This window comes from Nerophis lumbriciformis, linkage group LG13 (genome assembly GCF_033978685.3).
Source record: "Nerophis lumbriciformis linkage group LG13, RoL_Nlum_v2.1, whole genome shotgun sequence".
Classification (NCBI taxonomy): Eukaryota; Metazoa; Chordata; class Actinopteri; order Syngnathiformes; family Syngnathidae; genus Nerophis; species Nerophis lumbriciformis.
The window spans coordinates 20,403,910-20,429,653 of record NC_084560.2 but is presented as its reverse complement, the minus strand read 5'-3'; the positions used below and the strand labels follow the sequence as shown (position 1 = coordinate 20,429,653).

Sequence of the window (25,744 nt, the reverse complement as noted above, 5' to 3'; positions counted from 1 at the left end):
GGGAGAGAGATTAGATGGAACGGATAATAACGGGAAGAGTTCCGCCGTCATCTTTTCCAATGTCGTCCATCTTCTTCCGCTTATCCGAGGTCGGGTCGCGGGGGCAGCAGCCTAAGCAGGGAAGCCCACACTTTCCCTCTCCCCAGCCAGTTCGTCCAGCTCTTCCCGGGGGATCCCGAGGCGTTCCCAGGCCAGCCGGGAGACATAGTCTACCCAATGTGTCCTGGGTCTTCCCCGTGGCCTCTTACCGGTCGGACGTGCCCTAAACACCTCCCGACGGAGGCGTTCGGGTGGCATCCTGACCAGATGCCCGAACCACCTCATCTGGCTCCTCTCAATGCCGTCCCATCCATTTTCTACCGCTTGTCCCTTCCGGGGTGGGGGGGGGGGGGGGGTGTTGCTGGAGCCTATCTCAGCTGCACTCAGGCGGAAGGTGGGCTCCTTTCAAAATACACAATGTCCTTTTTCTTTAGGTACACCTTCTGCATAATTGAATAAGTGTGAATTGAAGTGAAGTGAATTCTATTTATATAGCGCTTTTTCTCTCGTGACTCAAAGCGCTTTAAATAGTGAAACCCAATATATAAGTTACATTTAAATCAATAACATCTGATGATGTAATTAGAGATGTCCAATAATATCGGACTGCCGATATTATCGGCCGATAAATGCTTAAAAATGTAATATCGGAAATTATCGGTATCGGTTTTAAAAAAGTAAAATGTATGACTTTTTAAAACGGCGCTGTACGGCTTTTCACACACATAAGTGAATGCCAACAGCCATACAGGTCACACTGAGGGTGGCCGTATAAACAACTTTAACACTGTTACAAATATGCGCCACACTGTGAACCCACACCAAACAAGAATGACAATCACATTTCAGGAGAACATCCGCACCGTAACACAACATAAACACAACAGAACAAATACCCAGAACCCCTTGCAGCACTAACTCTTCTGGGACGCTACAATATACACCCCACCGCTAAACCCCCCCCCCCCCCCACCACCACCACCTCAACACCGCCCTCCTCCAACCCCGCCCACCTCAACCTCCTCATGCTCTCTCCGGGAGAGCATGTCCCAAATTCCAAGCTGCTGTTTTGAGGCATGTTAAAAAAAAAAATGCACTTTGTGAGTTCAATAATAAATATGGCAGTGCCATGTTGGCATTTTTTTCCATAACTTGAGTCGATTTATTTTGGAAAACCTTGTTACATTGTTTTAATGCATCCAGCGGGGCATCACAACAAAATTAGGCATAATAATGTGTTAATTCCACGACTGTATATATCGGTATCGGTTGATATCGGAATCGGTAATTAAGAGTTGGAATATCAGATATCGGCAAAAAAGCCATATCGGACATCTCTAATTTAAACCATTAGCATCTGATGAACGGGCTACCCTAACCCTTGGGGATCCCCTAAATATGGGGAATGTTATATGTTATAGGGCGGTGTTTTTCAACCACTGTGCCGCGGCACACTAGTGGGCCGTGAGATATTGTCTGGCGTGTCGTGGGAAATTACGCAACTTTACCTAAATTATATTTTTGCAAATCAATAATGATAATCTGCAAAATAATGTGCCGTTGTCTATTGTCTGTTGCCGTGTAGAGCTTGGCAGGGTAACCATGTAGTACTCCAGTAGGTGGCAGAACGCGTCGAGGGTGGTTTGTCGTGATCCCAACATGCAGAGCACAGCGGGAGACAGTGTGCAGGTAAAAAAAAAAGGTATCTAAAGCTTAAAACAAAAATGAACAAAAGGCATGTCCCGCTAGGAAAAGGCACTGAAGCATAGGGATGGCTATGCAAAACGTAAGTAAAACTGAACTGGCTGCAAAGTGAAGAAAAAACAGAATGCTGGACGACAGCAAAGACTTACAGCGTGTGTCCGTACATGACATGACAATCAACAATGTCCCCACAAGGAAAGATAGCGTCGGCACAACTTAAATGTTCTTAATTGCCAATACAAAGTAGGTCAGGTAATAGCGCTGAAAGAAAGACGTGAAGATGCTACAGGAAAACAACAACAAAACAGGAAAAGCCACCAAAATGCAGGCAGGAACTGAAGCACTACACACAGGAAAACATCAAACTAAAAAAAAAAAAAAGACAACCTGGTGGAGTTTCATTTTTTAATGATTTCTGCTGGTGGTGTGCCTCTGTATTTTTTCAATGAAAAAAAGGTTGAAAAACACTGTTGTAGGGTTCCAGCCATAAAAATCTAAAAAGTAAGTCTAATTTATTTACACTTTTTTTTTTTTTTTTTTTTTTTTTTTGCTTTCAATGCTGAAATCTTTAGATCTATCCATCGGTTTAAAGTTTTTTTTTAAATGGCAAAAACACAAACAAACTTTGCAATGTTTGTGCACGCACAATATTTTTGTAGCCACATCCACACCACTCTTAAGTCACTCCCAACTAGTGTTTTCCCAGTACTAAAATATATGTCGATACTTTTCGGCACCTTTCTAAATAAAGGGGACCGCAAAAAAATTGCATTATTGGCTTTATTTTAACAAAAAATCTTAGGGTACATTGAACATATGTTTATTATTGCAGTTAAGTCCTTAAATAAAATAGTGAGCATACAAGACAACTTGTCTTTTAGTAGTAAGTAAACAAACAAAGGCTCCTAATTAGTCTGCTGACATATGCAGTAACATATTGTGTCATTTGTCTACCTATTATTTTGTCAATATTATTAAGGACAAGTGGTAGAAAATGAATCATTAATCTACTTGTTCATTTACTGTTAATATCTGCTTATTTTTTCTTTTAACATGTTCTAGCTACACTTCTGTTAAAATGTAATAATCACTTATTCTTCTGTTGTTTGATACTTTACATTAGTTTTGGATGATACCACAAATTTGGGTATCAATCCGATACCAAGCAGTTACAGGATCATACATTGGTCATATTTAAAGTCCTCATGTGTCCAGGGACATATTTACTGAGTTTATAAACATAATATAAATGAAAGAAAAAACGAAAAAAGATTATGTGATGCTAAAAAATCTCGATGTAATCACAGAAGTATCGACTAGATACGCTACTGTACTTGGTATCATTACAGTGGATGTCAGGTGTAGATCCACCAAAGGCGTTTGTTTACATTTTGACGCCGGTGAGCTTCGGTGTGTAGTGAAGCATGTTTAGCTATTCCTCGTCCTGCAGTGATAATGCTACTTGTAAGAAACGTACTTTATTTGTCGCCATGGAGGCGAGGATTAGTGATTAAGAAGTAGCGGCTGGACTTAAAGCATCTCTTCCTGAGGGCGTTTCAGTGTTATAACTTCACCTTTATATTTACTTTTTAAGCCAAAATGCGTCCATTTTTCCTTTTCTGTCCACACACTGTGTCTGCTTGTAAGTACTCTGTGATTGTGCGCTGCCGAACATGCTCGTCTGCTCGTGAACTCGCAAAGTCACGACAACGTGGGTACGGGGGACCGGTACTATTTAGAGGCGGTATAGTACCGAATACGATTCATTAGTATCGCGGTACTATACTAATACCGGTAAACCGTACAACCCTACTCCCAACTCACCAACATCGTTTTTATTACATATAAGTTGTTGGTAGATCAAAGCAAATATGCATTTAATATGAATATACGCTACTCTGGCGGTATCCAGTGGTTGAGGCGTGAAATTACATCTCTAATAGGATTTGCAAGTATTTTAAAGGGAAATGCTTGGATGCATTTGGTTTTCATGGAGAAAACAATAAAAAAAAAAAAAACATGTTTACAATATCGAAAAATGGCCATTGTAATTTTTACAATGGGGAACTCAGTTAACGCGATGAAAACCTTAGCAAATAACGGATAATGCAAATTTCTAGATTGACATCTTTACAATTCCATCCATCCATCCATTTTCTACCGCTTGTCCCTTTTGGGATACAACCAAAAGTCATGGATATTGTTATATGGTGCTAACTTAGTAGCATGTGTTAGGTGTTAGCATGTTAACATTTTAGTAGTCTTTTAGGTATTGAACTAAAAGTCATGTATATGTAATTAATTGGCACCATATCAACAGCATGCTAAATGTTAATAACTTGGCATTTTAGTCTTTTTTATTTAGGTATAAAAGTGAAAGTCATGGATATATAATTACTTGGCACTATAACGGTAGCATGCTAAGTGTTAGCAATATACCATTTCAGTGCATTTTTTTAGGTATAAAACTAAACATTATGGATATTGTTACGTTGTGCAATCTTGTTAGCATATGCTAGATGTTAACGAGATGGCATTTTAGTGTTTTTTTGGTATTAAGAGTGAAAGTCATGGATATGTAATTAATTGGCGCAATAACGGTAGCATGCTAAGTGTTAGCAATATATAATTTCATCACATTTGTTTAGGTGTAAAACTAAAAGTTATGGATATTATGTTGTGCAAACTTGTTATCATATGTTAAATGTTAACAAGTTGGCATTTTAGTCTTTTATTTAGGTATAAAAGTGAAAGTCATGGATATGTAATTACTTGGTGCTATAACGGTAGCATGCTAAGTGTTAGCAATATACCATTTCAGTGCATTATTTTTGGTATAAAACTAAACGTTATGGATATTGTTACATTGTGCAATCTTGTTAGCATATGCTAAATGTTAACAAGTTGGCATTTTAGTCTTTTTTATTTAGGTATAAAAGTGAAAATCATGGATATGTAATTACTTGGCGCTATAACGGTAGCATGCTGTGTGTTAGAAATATAACATTTCAGTGCATTTTTTTAGGTATAAAACTAAAAGTTATGGACATTGTTTTGTTGTGCAATCTTGTTAGCATTTGCTAAATGTTAGCAAGTCGGCATTTCAGTCTTTTTTATTTAGGTATAAAAGTGAACGTCATGGATATGTAATTAATTGGCGCTATAAGGGTAGCATGCTAAGTGTTAGCAATATACAATTTCAGGACATTTTTTTTGTAGGTATAAAACTAAAAGTTATGGATATTATGTTGTGCAATCTTGTTAACATATGCTAAATGTTAACGAATCGGCATTTTAGTCTTTTTTATTTAGGTATTAAAAGTGAAAGTCATAGATATGTAATTACTTGGCGCTATAACGGTAGCATGCTAAGTGTTAGCAATAAAGCATTTCAGCACATTTTTTACGTATAAAACAAAAAGTTATGGATATTGTTACGTTGTGCAATCTTGTTAGCTTATGCTAAATGTTAGCAAGTCGGCATTTTAGTCTTTTTTATTTAGTATAAAAATGAATGTCATGGATATGTAATTACTTGGCGCTATAAGGGTAGCATGCTAAGTGTTAGCAATATAACATTTCATCGCATTTTTTTAGGTATAAAACTAAACGTCATGGACATTGTTTTGTTGTGCAATCTTGTTAGCTTATGCTGAATGTTAGCAAGTCGGCATTTTAGTCTTTTTTATTTAGTATAAAAATGAATGTCATGGATATGTAATTACTTGGCGCTATAAGGGTAGCATGCTAAGTGTTAGCAATGTACAATTTCAGGACATTTTTATAGGTATAAAACTAAAAGTTATGGATATTATGTTGTGCAATCTTGTTAGCATGTGCTAAATGTTAACAAGTTGGCATTGTAGTCTTTTTTATTTAGGTATTAAAAGTGAAAGTCATGGATATGTAATTACTTGGCGCTATAAGGGTAGCATGCTAAGTGTTAGCAATATATCATTTCGGCACTTTTTTTAGGTGTTAAACTAAACGTTATGATATTGTTACATTGTGCAATCTTGTTTGCATGTGCTAAATGTTAACAAACTAGCATTTTGGTATTTTTTATTTAGGTATTAAAAGTGAAAGTCATGGATATGTAATTATTTGGCGCTATAACGGTAGCATGCTAAGTGTTAGCAATATACCATGTCAGTGCATTTTTTTTGGTATAAAACTAAACGTTATGAATATTGTTGCGTTGTACAATCGTGTTAGCATATGCTAAATGTTAACAAGTTGGCATTTTAGTCTTTTTTATTTAGATATAAAAGTGAAAGTCATGGATATGTAATTACTTGGCGCTATAACGGTAGCATGCTAAGTGTTAGCAATATACCATTTCATCGCATTTTTTCAGGTATAAAACTAAACGTTATGGATATTGTTATGTTGTGCAATCTTGTTAGGTTATGTTAAATGTTAGCAAGTTGGCATTTTAGTCTTTTTTATTTAGTATAAAAGTGAAAGTTATGGATATGTAATTACTTGGCGCTATAACGGTAGCATGTTAAGTGTCAGCAATATACAATTTCAGGACATTTTTGTAGGTATAAAACTAAAAGTTATGGATATTATGTTGTGCAATCTTGTTAGCATATGCTAAATGTTAACAAGTTGGCATTATAGTCTTTTTTATTTAGGTATTAAAAGTGAAAGTCATGGATATGTAATTACTTGGCGCTATAAGGGTAGCATGCTAACTGTTAGCAATATATCATTTCAGCACTTTTTTTAGGTGTTAAACGAAACGTTATGATATTGTTACATTGTGTAATCTTGTTTGCATGTGCTAAATGTTAACAAACTAGCATTTTGGTATTTTTTATTTAGGTATTAAAAGTGAAAGTCATGGATATGTAATTATTTGGCGCTATAACGGTAGCATGCTAAGTGTTAGCAATATACCATTTCAGTGCTAAATGTTAAACTAGCATTTTGGTATTTTTTCAGGAATAAAACTAAATGTCATGGATAATGTAACATGTAAATGTATATTTTTCATATGGACACTCGTGTATAGGCCCTTATTATCTCGTGTACCTAATGTTTCTTGCTATAGTGTCTCATGTCAAATTAGACCGTGTCGCCCATCCGCTCATCCAAACACATCATCCTTTCTTTTTGAAATCTCATTACCTACCTTATAGCTCCTTTAACAGCCAGCATCGCATTAACAAACATTTGCCTTGCGCAATTTTCAAAAGGCTCCCTCAGTCACTGCCACCGGGCTCCGGTGTGACACAAACAGGCAAGAGGGAAATTAGGTATGTCGGTTTCCTATTAATTACAATCCTGGGAAGTCTCCCATGGACACACCGGAGCCACTCTATTACGGTGAGAGGGGGGCGTTCGCTGATAAATTAATAATCCGGCTTGTCACCAGCCACAGATGAATAGCCCCTGGTGATTGATGCTGTTTTCTTTCATAGGGCAGGAATTTGATGTCAGAGCCAAATGTGTTATCAATGCCACGGGACCTTTTACCGACGCGCTTCGGAAAACGGATGATCAGAAGAACTCCGACATCTGTCAGCCCGGTGCCGGGGCGCACATCGTCATCCCGGGCTATTACAGGTAACTAACGGTGGGGCCCCTACGTCTCTGTCACTGTCCCTCGGTATCACCCGCTCCTTAGTGCTGTCGCCTCAACACTTCATTAGCCACGTGCCAGCAGAGGCTCTTGGTCACAACAACAAGGGAGATGTCTGCCAGCTCTTCTGGAATGCTTTGGAACTGTGATCCACTGGTAAGGAGTCCGTTCACTGCCTTGTTCAGCCTCGTCCGTCTTGATAGGGAAAGATACACCCTCTTGCAGTGTTTTTCAACCTTTTTTGAGCCAAGGCGCTATTTTTTTTGCGTTGTAAAAATCCGTAGGCACACCACCAGCAGAAATCATTAAAAAACCACACTCAGTTGACAGTAAAAGGTCATTGTCGCAATTGTTGGATATGAATTTAAACCATAACCAAGCATGCATCACTACAGCTCTTGTCTCAAAGTCAAAGACCTGTCACATTACGCCATTACTTATTTTGAGTGTTTTGCTGTTTTCCTGTGTGTAGTGTTTTACTTCTTGTCTCGCGCTCCTATTTTGGTGGCTTTTTCACTTTTTGTGGTATTTTCCTGTAGCAGTTTCATGTCTTCCTTTTGAGCGATATTTCCCGCATCTACTTTGTTTTAGCAGTCAAGAATATTTCAGTTGTTTTTATCCTTCTTTGCGGGGACATTGTTGATTGTCATGTCATGTTCGGATGTACATGTCTTTGCTGCACAGTAAGTCTTTGCTGTCGTCCAGCATTCTGTTTTTGTTTACTTTCTAGCCAGTTCAGTTTTAGTTTCGTTCTGCATAGCCTTCCCTAAGCTTCAATGCTTTTTCTTAGGGGCACTCACCTTTTGTTGATTTTTGGTTTAAGCATTAGACACCTTTTTACCTGCACACTGCCTCCCTCTGTTGCCGACAAAGCAATTAGCTACCGGCTGCCACCTACTGATATGGAAGAGTATTACACGGTTACTCTGCCGAGCTCTAGACAGCACCGACACTCAACAACAACACATCATTTGCAGACTATAATTACTGATTTGCAAAAAATATTTTTAACCCAAATAGGTGAAATTAGATAATCTCCCACGGCACAACATACTGTACCTCACGGCACAGTGGTTGAAAAACACTGATCTATTGAGCATCTTGTTCACTTGTTTGGAAGCAATATTGGTCTTTGGTCAACCGACAACATTTATTCATTTCTTTTTTTTTTTTTTTTTTGCAAATATATTTTATTGAATGTTACAGTTAAAATCACATTTGACAATCATACTTTGCTCACTCAGACCCTTCATACATGCACACATCCACACTCACAAGCACGCTTGAGGAGAGAGGTGCACTTGGGCTTTAACAACTCAAGGTTTACATTATAGACATTATTAGGAAAAAGTACCCAGATATTGTATATATCCATCCATCCTGCACTGGCTCAGGATCAGCAGACGATCCAGACCATAGCAAGATGGATGAATATTCCTCAGCATCAAGGATCCTTAGGAAGTGATCACTAGATCACCTCCCGGGGACTTCTCCACCGTTCACACTTAAAAAAAGACTAAGAAAGTCACTTTTTCTTGGCTTGATCAGATGCTAAGAAAAAAAAAAAAGTCGCAATAGAAAGCTAGTAAACCGTGACAAAACCATATCAAAAGTGACACCAAAAAGCAATGTTAGTGTGGGAACAATACAAAGAATAATAACAATAATTTCCCCGATTCTTTCCTGGCTGACAAGCGGCTAAGCCAGGGGTGGGCAACCCAAAATGTTGAAGGAGCCATATTGGACCAAAAATAAAAAAAAATTAAAATTGTCTGGAGCCGCAAAAAATTAAAAGCCTTATATACAGTAAGTGTTATAATAAAGTCAACACATGATGTAAGTTTCTATATTAGTTATATTAGTCTACTATCAAAGGCTGATGCAAATATGTGTTGACAGTAATACTGCATTTACATTTTTAATATATACATTTTTGCACCATTGGAAATCATTAGTAAAATGGAGGCTTCTCACAGTATGACATAACTTCTGGAAATTACTGGCTCATAATGACCAAAGGTATAAATGCCTGTGTCCAAGTTTAAGGAAACGGCAGGCCGTCTTCTTCTAATCGATTTATTACAATCTTCGCAAGCTGGGTGACGTTTGCTGTGGTCTGGAACAACATGGCACACAAACAACTATGAGAGATGCAGCCAATATTACGTACAGATAATGTGTCATGAGACATGCGAATATAAATTCAAATCACAGAGGACATTAAGGAAATAAAATCATAGTGCTGGCAGTTGAAACTTTCTCTGGCCCTATGGTAGGCTTTTTTTTTTTCACCCAAATGCTGATTTAAAAAATAATGTATGCATAAATTGACATCCAATATCTCAACCAATGTTGCCGCGTCAGGTTGTTGACTGGCCAAAATGCACATTATGACAACAAACACATTTTCCAACCCATTCATCCATCCATCCATTTCCTATAGACTTAGACAAAGTTTATTGATCCACAAGGGAAACTATATATATATATATATATATATATATATATATATATATATATATATATATATATATATATATATATATATATATACACACACACACTATACTGCCAAAAGTATTGGGCCACACATCCAAATGATGAGAATCAGGTGTCCTAATCACTTGGCCACAGGTGTATAAAATCAAGCACTTAGGCATGGAGACTGTTTCTACAAAAATTTGTGAAAGAATGGGCCGCTCTCAGTGATTTCCAGCGTGGAACTGTCATAGGATGCCACCTGTGCAACAAATCCAGTCGTGAAATTTCCTTGCTCCTAAATATTCCAAAGTCAACTTTATTATAAGAAAAGTGAAGAGTTTGGGAACAACAGCAACTCAGCCACCAAGTGGTAGGCCACGTAAACTGACAGAGAGGGGTCAGCGGATGCTGAAGCGCATAGGGCAAAGACTTTCTGCACAGTCAGTTGCTACAGAGCTCCAAACTTCATGTGACCTTCCAATTAGCCCACGTACAGTACGCAGAGAGCTTCATGGAATAGGTTTCCATGGCTGAGCAGCTGCATCTAAGCCATACATCACAAAGTCCAATGCAAAGCGTGGGACGCAGTGGTGTAAAGCACGTCGCCACTGGACTCTAGAGCAGTGGAGACGCCTTCTCTGGAGTGATGAATCACGCTTTTCCATCTGGCAATCTGATGGACCAGTCTGGGTTTGGAGGTTGCCAGGAGAACGCTACATTGTGCCGAGCGGGAAATTTGGTGGAGGAGGAATTATGGTGTGGGGTTGTTTTTCAGGAGTTGGGCTTGGCCCCTTAGTTCCAGTAAAAGGAACTTTGAATGTTCCAGGATACCAAAACATGTTGGACAATTCCATGGGATGGCACTTCAAGTTCAAATGTGAGTAAAGGCAGGTGGACAAATACATTTGGCAATATATATATATATATATATATATATATATATATATATATATATATATATATATATATATATATATATGTATGTGTGGGAAAAAAAATCACAAGACTATTTCATCTCTACAGGCCTGTTTCATGAGGGGGGGTACCCTCAATCATCAGGAGATTTTAATGGGAGCATTCGCATACCATGGTTTATATAGGGCACAGAGTGGGTGGGTACAGGCTGGCGTAGGGGCGTGGTGATTGGCTCATGTGTTACCTAGGAGGTGTTTCCGTCTATGGCGGCATGCTGTTACAATTTCGCTGCGCTTGTTGAGGGATGACAGGTCTGGACGGTAAATAATAAACAGTTTCTCTTTCAAGCATAGGTTGCATCTTTTATTACCACTATTGTAAGGTGTGCTGGATGCAAGAATTTGCCATGTTATTGAATATTCAACATTATTGTCTTTGAGGTCCCAAATGTGTTTGCTGAGTTCTGTGGTATTTCGCAGGTTTTTGTTCCTGAAAGAAGCCTTGTGATTGTTCCATCTGGTTTTGAATTCTCCCTCGGTTAGTCCTACACCTCCTAGGTAACACATGAGCCAATCACCACGCCCCTACGCCAGCCTGTACCCACCCACTCTGTGCCCTATATAAACCATGGTATGCGAATGCTCCCATTAAAATCTCCTGATGATTGAGGGTACCCCCCCTCATGAAACAGGCCTGTAGAGATGAAATAGTCTTGTGATTTTTTTCCCACACATACATATATTGCGCTCTACTACGGTATCGAGCACTATTTTTTGGATAACCTTATTAAGATATATATATATATATATATATATATATATATATATATATATATATATATATATATATATATATATATATATATATATATATATATATATATATAACATGCATATATACTGTATGCATGTTAGGTTAAATAAAGACTGTAAATTATAATATAACTTTAAATATTTATAATCCTTTTTTTTTAGATACTATTTTTAGTTACAAAAATGACACAGAATAGTAATCAGTCCAAAAAACATATCGCATAATAATACATGATAATATAATTCAAATTCTAAACCAAACCCAACCCAGCAGCACTCTGAATAGCAATCAACAAAGCAATTGGGAATACACACAAAGGCGACACAAAAAATCAGAAAGAATCAAATAAAAATGAATAATATCGACAACAGTATCAATAATAATAAAATAACATATCTGTGATTAAAAAAACATTAAAAAACAACAAGCAAAAAAACTAATTTGTATTGCCATAACAGCCATTAGTAAAGAACAACACAAACATAATTCTGATAGCAAATACATGTATGTTTATATATTACTCCATGTTTGATGCAGCAATGCATCAAAATAGGACAATGCTCTACTATTTGTTCATTGATCTCCAAAATATAGCAACTGTTTACAAGATATTTCGTAAAGTCTGGAGCTTTGGTGGAGGAAAGAGTCAGAGATGTTCCTGTCTTGTTAATGTTTACGCTCAACTAACATCACCATTATAGTTGTTTACTTGTTGATGCATGCTGTTTGCATGAGCAGAAGGATATTCCCATGACCCCGCCTATCCCCCCACTCAGCTACCCCGGAGTAAAATTGAGTCAGTGCCATGTGCATGTGCGTTAAGCAGGCGATATCTGCACCTTGGGTTGAGGCTGGAATTGAAACCAGCTGAATTAATCTCCTGGAAACAGCCCTGACAGGAGCCTGATTATGGGGGAGTCCCCTTCAACCAGGCCGGCCCGCTCGTGCCCTCCCCTCACCAGCGAAGCAAAGGTTAATGCAGTCGTCTTGTTAGTTCCCCTTTAAAACTTCAGCCCATGCAACATAAAGCTCCAGGACCAAATTATGCCATCTTCTCACATTCACACGAATCAACCTCATACCTTTGTCAAAACTTCCCATTTTCGCTGGGAAATCCCGTTGTCTGTCCTTCTTTCCCAGATTTCGCCCGTCCAGGAAAAGAAAATCCTCACCAGTAGTGCCACTGCAAGGTAAGATGAATGCACATGAAAGACATTTCTGCAAAAAAAATCCAAACTTTCTAATTATATCTGAACTGCTTAAACTTTAACAGGTTAACAACCTTGTGAAATGATTTGACACAAAGTGTTAATCACGAAAAGTAGTATTTATTTAACACATAAAGCTTAGAGACACGCGGCGAGCTTACACACACACACGTATCCACAAAAAATATATGCCACACACACATACCACACCACCCCATCCAACACCCTTGATGTGAATCCCTTTGGGGTGATGGACAGCTGGGCAGCGCCTGAAGAGCTGCAACCTTGCCACCGTAGCCCCCACTCCCCCCCCCCCCCCACCTGTTGCAAGTCTCAAGATGCATGTTGTAATATGTATATGTGCTTTGCTATGGAGGTTTTTTTCCCACTCTAGATTGTATTTTTTTAATCATCCTCCCCCAGCGTTGACCTTTTTCCCATCTTTTACAGGGCGCTGTGTGGCGACCCATCAGGGTTTCTGTTGGACAACCCTGTGCACTGTTTGTTTGTCTTATCTTGAACGGGTTTGTGCTGAAAACAAAGTTTTGTTTTACTTGAGCAATGACAATAAAGACCTACCTACTTTAGGCATAGGTCAGGCTGATAAAAAAATAAGTACTAACCAAATATACTGCATAAGAAGGGACTCATAAATAACTGACAAAAATATACGTGCAAACAATTATGTTGTGCTAAAATAAACTAAGTTAATAATGAATATGTTTCTTAACTAGACTGTAAATAAAAATAAAGTGCAAATGAAAATACAGCTTCAGCACTTTAGTCATAATTTCTGCGCTTAAGAAAGATATTTATGACTTTAGCCCCAGACTTCTTCTGTTTGTTTGTGATTATATTTTTGATATATGTTTTGATATTTTTTGGCATGAATTAGTTTTAGTCCAAAACATCAGGCACGTGCACGGATAGATTCCTAGTGGTGTTTAAGAACATGCCTGCGTGAAGAAAGTGCAGTTTTTTCATTAATTTAAGAATAAAAAATATTCTCTGTCATCATAGATGTAACATTTCCCTGGGAAATGGGAAACAATGTTTTTGTTTTTTTCCATCATAAATCACGGCTAAACCGGTACACACAATGATAAAAGTTTACTTAAAACTAGGGATGTTCGATAATGGCTTTTTGTCGATATCCAGGTGAGGAGGGAAGCGCTCAGAAAAAAGTAAAGCTACTGAAAACAGAATGCAAACAAAACAGGAAGTGGAACCAAAATAAGGGCTCAAAACAGGAAGTGAACCCCCCAAAAAAACACCTGAAAGACACTCTTAAGCTAAACAAAGATGATGAAATGGGTCATAACTAGGGATGTCCGATAATGGCTTTTTGCCGACATCCGATATTCCGATATTGTCCAACTCTTTAATTACCGATACCGATATCAACCGATACCGATATCAACCGATATATACAGTTGTGGAATTAACACATTATTATGCCTAATTTGGACAACCAGGTATGGTGAAGATAAGGTTCTTTTAAAAAAAAATTATAAAATATAATAAGATAAATAAATTTAAAAAAATGTATTGAATAAAAAAGAAAGTAAAACAATATAAAAACAGTTACATTGAAACTAGTAATTAATGAAAATTAGTCAAATTAACTGTTAAAGGTTAGTACTATTAGTGGACCAGCAGCACGCACAATCATGTGTGCTTACGGACTGTATCCCTTGCAGACTGTATTGATATATATTGATATATAATGTAGGAACCAGAATATTAATAACAGAAAGAAACAACATTTTTGTGTGAATGAGTGTAAATGGGGGAGGAAGGTTTTTTGGGTTGGTGCACTAATTGTAAGTGTATCTTGTGTTTTTTATGTTGATTTAATTAAAAAAAACAAACAAACAAAAAAAACGATACCGATAATAAAAAAACGATACCGATAATTTCCGATATTACATTTTAATCATCTTTACATTTCTACTTAAAACGTTCTTTGTCCAAAGTTCTAACTTTTGATTAACGTTTGATTCAGTTCACTGGTTTTGTTTCGTTTAAAAATGGTTATTGTTAAAATGAAAGGTGTGTTTTAAAGGGGAACTACACTTTTTGTTTTTAGAAATGTTGCTTATTACTCACAATCCCTATGTAAGACAAGAAAATACATGTTTTTTAAATTTTTTTAATTTATGTATTCCAATTTATAAAATACGGCAAATACGAAGTATTCCTGCAGATCCTACCAGGCACGTAAAATAAAACAGTGCCTTGTTACGGTACCCGGGTTACGTGTGACGTCACGCCCAGTTGTCGACTCACTTGGCGATCAATCCAGCAACACTGAGGGCAGACTTAGCTAAACCACCTCTATGGAAAATATTGCAATTTCCAATGCCAACAAAGAAATTGACTCAAAAAAAAGCTCCAACGTTAGCGGCTGGTGCGTAATGAGTACAATACTCACAGTATTAACACTGTTTAGGACACCACGAAAAAAGGGAGAAAAAAAACCCAAAAAATATTAAACTATACACTGACATCTAACGTCTTGGACTTGCAACTATAATTGCAATTTAATGTCATACATGCAAATTAGATAAGACGTTAAAAATAACTAGATGAGGCAATTCCTGAAGGAATAGCGTGTGAATGCTCCAATGCTGAAGTTGAACTGAAATTCTGTATTTTTTGGGGGAATTGTTGAAGTACAGCACACAATTCCCAAAGAGGCTGAATATTTTAAAGTTGGAACAGTTTGAATCAGATGAAAATTGTGGGAGTTGTGAAACTTTGAAGAATGTCCCATTGAAAATGGGAATTTCCCCAAAATTTGGAAATTTGGGGGAAAATGGTAAAAAAAAAACCTTGAATGAGTTGAAATGGTCGGTGTTGATTTTTTTGTCAAATAGATTGAGATATGTTGAAGTAGTAACATGTTGAATTGAGAAATGGTAGTACTGAATTCCTGGAATTTCGGGAAAACCGGGAATTTTTCCAGTTCAAAAAAACAACTTTGTTTTTGTCCTAATTAAGAGAAATGTTTTGACAATAGAATGGTTGAAGTGGGTTGAACAATGTGGGAGCAGTAGTCGCCAGAAAAAAGGGTGGAAATAAGGCTTTGGAAAACCAGGAAATCTGGAAAATCTTGGAATTTATTTTAACTTGGAAAAAGAGTAGTTTGAATTTCCAAGATGGTGAAATTTGTTGAAGGTGGAATGGTGTGAATAGGTTGAAAATTGTGGAAATGGTGGAAGTTTGAAAAATGGCCAATTCCTTTTGAATGGGAAAAATGTCCCGGAAAACCTGGAATTCTGGGGATTCTGGGAATTTGGGGAATTTTTCAGAGGAAAGCCTGTGATTCCCGAATAGGCTGAACAGTTTGAAGTTAAAACGGATTGAATCGGAGGAAAAATGTGGAAGGTAGGGCGCGCCAAAATCTGAAGAAGAAGAAGATGAAGTTGAAGTTTAAAGGCCTACTGAAATGCGATTGTCTTATTTAAACGGGGATAGCAGGTCCGTTCTATGTGTCATACTTGATCATTTCGCGATATTTTTGCTGAAAGGATTTAGTAGAGAACATCGACGATAAAGTTTGCAACTTTTGGTCGCTGATAAAAAAGCCTTGCCTGTACCGGAAGTAGCAGACGATTTGCGCGTGACGTCACAGGTTGTGGAGCTCCTCACATCTGCACATTGTTTACAATCATGGCCACCAGCAGCGAGAGCGATTTGGACCGAGAAAGCGACGATTTCCCCATTAATTTGAGCGAGGATGAAAGATTTGTGGATGAGGAAAGTGAGAGTGAAGGACTAGAGGACAGTGGGAGCGATTCAGATAGGGAAGATGCTGTGAGAGGCGGGTGGGACCTGATATTCAGCTGGGAATGACTAAAACAGTAAATAAACACAAGACATATATATACTCTATTAGCCACAACACAACCAGGCTTATATTTGATATGCCACAAATGAATCTCGCATAACAAACACCTCCCCCCTCCCGTCCATATAACCCGCCAATACAACCCAAACACCTGCACAACACACTCAATCCCACAGCCCAAAGTACCGTTCACCTCCCCAAAGTTCATACAGCACATATATTTCCCCAAAGTCCCCAAAGTTACGTATGTGACATGCACATAGCGGAGCGCACGTACGGGCAAGCGATCAAATGTTTGGAAGCCTACTCACGGTACCGCGTCTGCGTATCCAACTCAAAGTCCTCCTGGTAAGAGTCTCTGTTGTCCCAGTTATCCACAGGCCAATGGTATAGATTGACTGTCTTTTTTCGGGAATGTAAACAATGAAACACCGGCCGTGTTTGTGTTGCTGAAGTCGGCCGCAATACACCGCTTCCCACCTACAGCTTTCTTCTTTGCTGTCTCCATTGTTCATTGAACAAATTGCAAAAGATTCACCAACACAGATGTCCAGAATACTGTGGAATTTTGCGATGAAACAGACGACTTAATAGCTGGCCACCATGCTGTCCCAATATGTCCTCTACAATCCGCGACGTCACGCGCTGACGTCATCATACCGAGACGTTTTCAGCAAGATATGTCGCGCAAAATTTAAAATTGCACTTTAGTAAGCTAACCCGGCCGTTTTGGCATGTGTTGCAATGTTAAGATTTCATCATTGATATATAAACAGACTGCGTGGTCGGTAGTAGTGGGTTTCAGTAGGCCTTTAACTAGATTTGGCAATTCCTGAAGGAATTGCATGTGAATGCTCCAATGCTGAAGTTTAAAGGGGAACATTATCACCAGACCTATGTAAGCGTCAATATTTACCTTGATGTTGCAGAAAAAAGACTATATATTTTTTTAACCGATTTCCGGACTCTAAATGGATGAATTTTGGCGAATTAAACGCACATCGTGACGTCACATCGGGAAGTAATCCGCCATTTTCTCACTTTCGTCGGTGTGTTGTTGGAGGGTGTAACAACACGAACAGGGATGGATTGCAAGTTGCACCAGTGGCCCAAAGATGCGAAAGTGGCAAAAAATTGGACGAAATTTGTTCAAAATACGAGGCTGTGGGGAAAGCCGACGAAATGGTCAGTCGTTTGTTCCGCACACTTTACCGACGAAAGCTATGCTACGACAGAGATGGCAAGAATGTGTGGATATCCTGCGACACTCAAAGCAGATGCTGACATCTACAGAATATATTAATTCATGAAAACTTTATTCATTACTCGCAGTTTTACGTAAATTATTATACATAAACTGTGTTTACCAATAATTTAGCTTAAAAACATTTATTTTTTTCAATCATTCGAGTACATTCGGGTAGTCTTGTGTAATGCAGTATTTTGTGTCTATTTAGGTATGGTTAACCTGAGTGCTGAAATCGTGGAAAAATATATGTTCTTAGCGCGCCTGAAATGGGCTGTCTGCACTCTCAAAGTGCATGTTGTTGCCAAATGTATTTCATATGCTGTAAACCTAGTTCATAGTTGTTAGTTTCCTTTAATGCCAAACAAACACATACCAATCGTTGGTTAGAAGGCGATCGCCGAATTCGTCCTCGCTTTCTCCCGTGTCGCTGGCTGTCGTTTTGTCGGTTTTGCTTGCATACGGTTCAAACCGATATGGCTCAATAGCTTCAGTTTCTTCTTCAATTTCGTCTTCGCTACCTGCCTCCACACTACAACCATGCGTATTCTGTTGAATCGCTTAAGCCGCTGAAATCCGAGTCTGAATCCGAGCTAATGTCGCTATACCTTGCTGTTCTTTCCGCCATGTTTGTTTGTATTGGCATCACTATGTGACGTCACAGGAAAATGGACGGGTGTATATAACGATGGTTAAAATCAGGCACTTTGAAGCTTTTTTTTAGGGATATTGCATGATGGGTAACATTTTGAAAAAAACTTCGAAAAATAAAATAAGCCACTGGGAACTGATTTTTAATGGTTTTAACCCTTCTGAAATTGTGATAATGTTCCCCTTTAACTGAAATCCTGGAGCATGGATTTGTCCAAAATGTTTTGGTTTACTGGAGCATTCAACGGTCTGTTCACCTCCTCCCTGTAGTCCATGTCGTTGTTGCCACGGATGAGGCCCACTACTTTCGTGTCGTCCGCATACTTCACAATGCGGTTCGTAGTGGACCTGGCGCATGTGTGAGATCATGCCAATGGTGACATCATTACAGCTGTGACTAACATGCAAACTATAGCATCACAACATTGCTCCTGCAGGGGAGAAAAAAACATGAGTCATCCCTGCAAACTGGAGGCACTATTGGAATCAGAGCTAATTCATAACAGCCATTTACGATTATAAATATATGTCCAACTATCTAAAAAATCCAGACCCCTTCCTCTGTACCCCCACCCCCCACCCACCCACCCCGACTTGCACTGATTTACAAATAGCTGATGGAGCAAGCAGCTGACAGAAATAAATGAGCTAATCTGATGGCCGTGTAGCACTTCCACCCAGATATTAATTCATCAGGAGGCCAGAGAGTGCAGACAGATACAAATCCCTGCTTTAATTATGTATGGGAGCTGTGCTAGGAGCAGGAGACACCTCCACGAGCAGGACTATTTCTCAAAGCAACTTTATGAAGCCCTTTGATTTCATGCTTATTGTGCTTCCTTCCCGATATCATAATCTCCCTTCTGTTGTCCCCGGACTGCAGGACAAGCTGAGAAAGATGCCGGCCCCCCCCCCTTTTTTTTTTTTTTTTACAGCCACGCGTTCACATGGGACACTTTATAATGAACAAGTGGGAAAAAATAACCTTTGCCACATTAAATTATATTGTTTTCGATTTGCAATTTTTATGAGCCCTTCCTGGAGCCCGTTTGATGTATTTTGTTCCCACTCCGTGTCTCAAATGGCCCTTGTCGACTGGCAGGCTTATCAAAATCAGTGGAGGCTTTATTGAAGGAGTGACCAGTGGGTATCCAAACAGAATGCAGGACTATTGATTTCGGAGAAGTGGTCTAATTGTTTCCACGAGACAAGAGCTTGTCGCGATTATTTGATTGATTAGCTTGATGCAGGTCTGCCTCCTCGGTTCCCTCCCTTGGCCAGTTAATCGCACTGTAATCCCAATACGCTGGTGTATTTCTAATCCATCATCATTATCATGGCTGTACTCAGCACAAGATTAGTCTATGAGAGGCTTGTTTTCCACTTTCACGTTGCTTGATATGAGCTTCCACGTGAAAAAATGACTGTAGTTGCTCAATTTGCTATTTGCAAATAAGTGACAATGCAAACGCAAATAGGTGCTGCCATTTTTTAAAGCTATTTAGGAGTATGGGATTTAAAACTACATTCAAAAGTTGCAGTTATTGGCTCTGGATTTTGAAAGACAAGTGCTTCCTGACTGGAGGGGAAAAAGGGTCAAATACAATAGGAGACGTTTGAATGTTTTTTTAGACTTAATTTTTGTGTGAACATTTACAATATTAAAAAAAAAATCAAGGATCTTTTTATTTTAATTAGTTTTAGGTGATTAATGTTTATTGTTTGTTTTCACATTACCGTAAAATATCAAATAATATTATTTAGCTCATTCACGTAAGAGACTAGACGTATAAGATTTCATGGGATTTAGCGATTAGGAGTGACAGATTGTTTGGTAAACGTATAGCATGTTCTATATGTTGTAGTTATTTGAATGACTCTTACCATAATATGTTACATTAACATACCAGGCACCTTCTCAGTTGGTTATTTATGCCTCATATAACGTACACTTATTCAGCCTGTTGTTCACTATTCTTTATTTATTTTAAATTGCCTTTCAAATAAATAAATTTCCCCAAAAAATGCGACTTATACTCCAGTGCGACTTATATATGTTGTTTTCCTTCTTAATTATGCATTTTCGGCCGTTGCGACTTATGTTCCGAAAAATACGGTATATACATATATATATATATATATATATATATATATATATATATATATATATATACACACACAATATATATATATATATATACACATATATATATATATATATATATATATATATATATATACATATATATATACATATATGTATATATATATATATACACATATATATATATATATATATATATGTGTATATGTATATATATATATATTGTGTGTATATATATATATATATACCGTATTTTTCGGAATATAAGTCGCATACATATACATACATGTATATATATATATATATATATATATATATATATATATATATATATATATATATATATATATATATATATATATATATATAAATATTTATATATGTACACATATATATATACATTTATATATATACACATATATGTATACATTTATATATATACACATATATATACATGTATATATACACACATATATATATGTATATATATATATATATATATATATATATATATATATATATATATATATATATATATATATATATATATATCAGAATCAGAATCAGAATCAGAAAAGAATCAGCTTTATTGTCATTACGCAAGGTAACGAGATTGAGGCCATTCCATACAGTGCGATGTGTGCATGCTAGAAAAACAATGTGCAAATATATAAAAATATAAAAAATGTAGAAGTGCAATGAATATGGTGTGAAATGAATATATACATGAAAAAAACAAAAACAAAAACAGGGTGGTTGGTGGAATGGGTTATTGCACCGAAGAGAAGGCAGTTATGAGGGACAATGGGGCAGTCCGTTCAGGATGGTTATGGCCCTGAGGAAGAAGCTGTTCTTTAGCCTGTTTGTTTTGGTTTTAATGCACCTGTAGCGCTTCCCAGAGGGCAGCAGGTGGAACAGGTCAGAGCCAGGGTGGGTGCTGTCCTTGATGATGGCACTGGCTCTGTTGAGGCAGCGGGAGGTGTAGATGTCCGTCAGAGAGGGGAGAGGGCGGCCGATGATCTTCTGAGCCGTCTTGACCACTCTTTGCAGCCTCTCCCTGTCTGCTGCAGTGCAGCTGCCGTACCATACCATAATACAGTAGGTCAGCAGGCTCTCGATGGACGAGCGATAGAAGGTCAGCAGCAGGTCAGGCTTCAGGTTGTACTTCCCGAGGACTCTAAGGAAGTGTAGCCGCTGCTGAGCCTTCTTGATGATTGATGTGGTGTTGACTGTCCAGGAGAAGTCATTAGAGATGTGGACACCAAGGTACCTGAAGGTGTGGACCCTCTCTACACGCTCGCCGTTGATGTAGAGGGGGGCAGGGTCGGTGCTGCTCCTCCTGAAGTCGACGATGATCTCTCTGGTCTTGCTGGTGTTGAGAGCGAGGTTGTTCTCCGAAGACCAGGCCGTCAGCTTCAGGACCTCCTCTCTGCAGGCAGCCTCGTCACCCCTGGAGATGAGCCCGACCACTGTGGTATCGTCGGCGAACTTGACGGTAAGGTTGTCACTGTGGGCCGGACTGCAGTCATGGGTGTAAAGGCAGTAGAGGAGGGGGCTCAGCACACAGCCCTGTGGGGAGCCGATGCTCAGCGTGCGGGAGGATGAGAGGTGCGGGCCAAGTCTCACATTCTGGGGTCGGTCCGTTAGGAAGTCCCTTATCCAGGCGTTTGTGAGAGGGGGGAGGCCAAGAGTGTCCAGTTTATTGCAGAGTCTGTCCAGGATTATTGTATTGAAGGCAGAGCTATAGTCCACAGAGAGCATCCGGACGTAGCTCTGCTGCTGCTCCAGGTGGTTCAGAGCAGAGTGGAGAGCAACAGCGATGGCGTCCTCTGTGGACCTGTTCGCCCGGTATGCGAACTGGTGGGGGTCGAAGTCTGGAGGGATATGGTCCTTGATGTGCTGGAGAACAAGTTGCTCGAAGCACTTCATGATTACCGGGGTGAGGGCCACTGGTAGGTAATCATTCAGGCTGGTGATGGGAGACTTCTTCGGCACCGGGATTATTGTAGATGACTTCAGGCAGGATGGGATGACTGCCTGAGCCAGGGAGAGGTTGAAGATCCTGGTGAGGGGGGGAGCGAGCTGGTGGGCGCACGTCCTGAGCACCTTTCCAGGTACTCCGTCTGGTCCGGTAGCCTTCCTGGGGTTCACAGCCAGGAGCACTCGTCTGACACTGTGCTCCTGTACAGTGAGTGGAGTGGCGCCGGAGCCCGGTGGGGGCGGGGGCAGGGCTGGAGCAGATGAGTGTCGCTGGGGGGTTTCGAAACGGGCAAAGAAACAGTTAAGCTCCTCTGCCAGTGCCGCACTCTGATCCGCAGTTGTCATATTGCAGCCTCTGAAGTTCGTGATGTCATGAATGCCCCGCCACACCTCCCGTGAGTTTTGCTGGACAGATGGGACTCTATGCACCTCCTGTGGTCCGCCTTTGCTTTTTTAATCCCTCTCTTCAGGTCGGCTCTAGCAACACTGTACAGTGCCCTGTCCCCTGACCTGAAGGCTGCGTCGCGGGCCCTGAGGAGTGTGCGGACCTGGCTGGTCATCCAGGGTTTCTTGTTGGGGTAAACCCGGATGGTTTTTTCCACAGTCACATTCCCGATGCAGAACTTTATGTAGTCCAGCACCGTTCCTGTGGCTGTCTCCAGCTCCTGTTGTTGGAAGAGGTCCCAGTCTGTGTGTTGGAAGCAGTCCTGAAGTTTGGGAAGTGCATCGTCAGGCCAGGTCATAACAGTCTTTGTGATAGGCCTGGCCTGGCGTCTGATGGGGGTGTAGGTAGGAGAGAGCAGGAGGCAAAGATGGTCTGACTGTCCAAGCTGGGGGAGGGGTGTAGCTCTGTACGCGTGCTTTATGTTGGTATACACATGGTCCAGGGTGTTCTTGCCCCTTGTAGAACACTTCACGTGCTGGTAGAACTTAGGGAGTACAGTCTTCAGATTGGCCTTATTAAAATCCCCTGCTATGATATGAACACCGTCGGGGTGGGCCCGTTGCTGTTCGTTGACGGTGTTCAGCAGAAGAGAGAGCGCTGTGTTTACTTTGGCGTCCGGTGGAATATACACAGCCGTGATGATAACAACAGACAGCTCTCTCGGGAGAAAAAAAGGCCGACATCTAACAGACATGTACTCCACGTCCGGGCAACAGTGCTGTTCAGTGATTGTCCCGTTGTTGCACCAGTTCTCATGCACGTAGATACAGAGCCCCCCTCCTCTGCTCTTACCGGAGTCCTTAGTTCTGTCCCGGCGGAGCAGAGTGCGTCCGGCTAGCTGCATGCTAGCATCGGGTATTTCCGGGTGAAGCGAGGTTTCGGTGATAATCATAGCACAACAGTCCCGAACATAGCGGTTTCCAGCAAGTTGTAACTCCAGGTCGTCCATCTTCTGTACAAGGGATCTGGCATTAGAGAGGAACAGGCTCGGTAGAGGTGGCTTGTGGGGTTGTTTCCTAAGCCTGAGCAAGACGCCGGACCTGCGGCCACGCTTCTGCTTCCTCTCCCTCCTCCGTCTGCGCCGTCTCCCAGACCCGACAACAAACCACGGAGAGCCCTGTGCTCTCGCTATGTCATCTGGGATGTTGTGCTCGTGGTGAAAGTCGCTCGAAACAGATATCTGGTGCGAGTTACCGATATCCAAGAGTGACTGGCGGGTGTACCGGGTGTTTGCAGTACAGGTGGTGCACAAAAGGAAAAAAAACATGAAGAAAAGAAGGAAGAAAGAGCACTGAAATGGAGAGCCGTAAGCCGCTGTGTCTGTGCGCGCCGCCATCTTTGATTTTTTTTTTTTTTTTTTTATATACATATATATATATATATATATATAGACATATATATATATATATGTGTGTATATATATATATACACATATATATATATATATATATATATATATATATATATATATATATATATATATATATATATATACATATATATATATATATATATATATATATATACATATATATATATATATATATATATATGTGTGTGTATATATATATATATATGTGTGTGTATATATATATATATGTGTATATGTATATATATATATATGTGTATATGTATATATATATATATATATATATATATATATATATATATATATATATGTGTGTGTGTATATATATGTGTGTGTGTATGTACATATATATATGTGTGTAAAAAAACTGCGACTTATAGTCTGAAAAATATGGTATATATATATATATATATATACACACAGTCGTGGTCAAAAGTTTACATACACTTGTAAAGAACATAATGTCATGGCGGTCTTGAGTTTTCCAATAATTTCTACAATTCTTATTTCTTTGTGATAGAGTGATTGGAGCACGTACTTGTTGATCACAAAAAAACATTCATGAAGTTCGGTTCTTTTATGAATTTATTATGGGTCTACTGAAAATGTGACCAAATCTGCTGGGTCAAAAGTATACATACAGCAATGTTAATATTTGGTTACGTGTCCCTTGGCAAGTTTCACTGCAATAAGGCGCTTTTGGTAGCCATCCACAAGCTTCTGGTTGATTTTTTGACCACTTCTCTTGACAAAATTGGTGCAGTTCAGGTAAATTTGTTGGTTTTTTGACATGGACTTGTTTCTTCAGCATTGTTTAAGTCTGGACTTTGGGAAGGCCATTCTAAAACCTTAACTGTAGCCTGATTTAGCCATATCTTTACCACTTTTGACGTGTGTTTGGGATCATTGTCCTGTTGGAACACCCAACTGCGCCCAAGACCCAACCTCCGGGCTGGTGATTTTAGTTTGTCCTGAAGAATTTGGAGGTAATCCTCCTTTTTCATTGTCCCATTTACTCTCTGTAAAGCACCAGTTCCATTGGCAGCACAACAGGCCCGGAGCATAATACTACCACCACCATGCTTGACGGTAGGAGTTGTCCCTGGTATTAAAGGCCTCACCATTTCTCCTCCAAACATATTGCTGGATATTGTGGCCAAACAGCTCAATTTTTGTTTCATCTGACCACAGAACTTTCCTTCAGAAGGTCTTATCTTTGTTCATGTGATGTAGATTTCAGTAGACCCATAATAAATTCATAAAAGAACCAAATTTCATGAATGTTTTTTTGTGACCAACAAGTATGTGCTCCAATCACTCTATCGCAGAAAAATAAGAGTTGTTGA

General features: G+C 39.2%; 1 long non-coding RNA gene across 2 annotated transcripts in view; it reads right to left on the bottom strand.

Annotated features, from left to right (window-relative positions):
* The window catches only part of LOC133613229 (uncharacterized), a 173,957-nt gene that overhangs the window by 11,182 nt on the left and 137,031 nt on the right, over positions 1-25,744 (bottom strand). The window contains exons 4-5 of one of the 2 annotated variants that reach the window (XR_009816427.2): positions 12,625-12,725; positions 8,693-9,449 (exon numbers count right to left, since the gene is read on the bottom strand). This is a non-coding gene — a long non-coding RNA (uncharacterized lncRNA). Of the gene's footprint in view, positions 1-8,692; positions 9,450-12,624; positions 12,726-25,744 lie in introns of those variants that run through there. The other variant, XR_009816428.1, reaches the window with a different exon arrangement.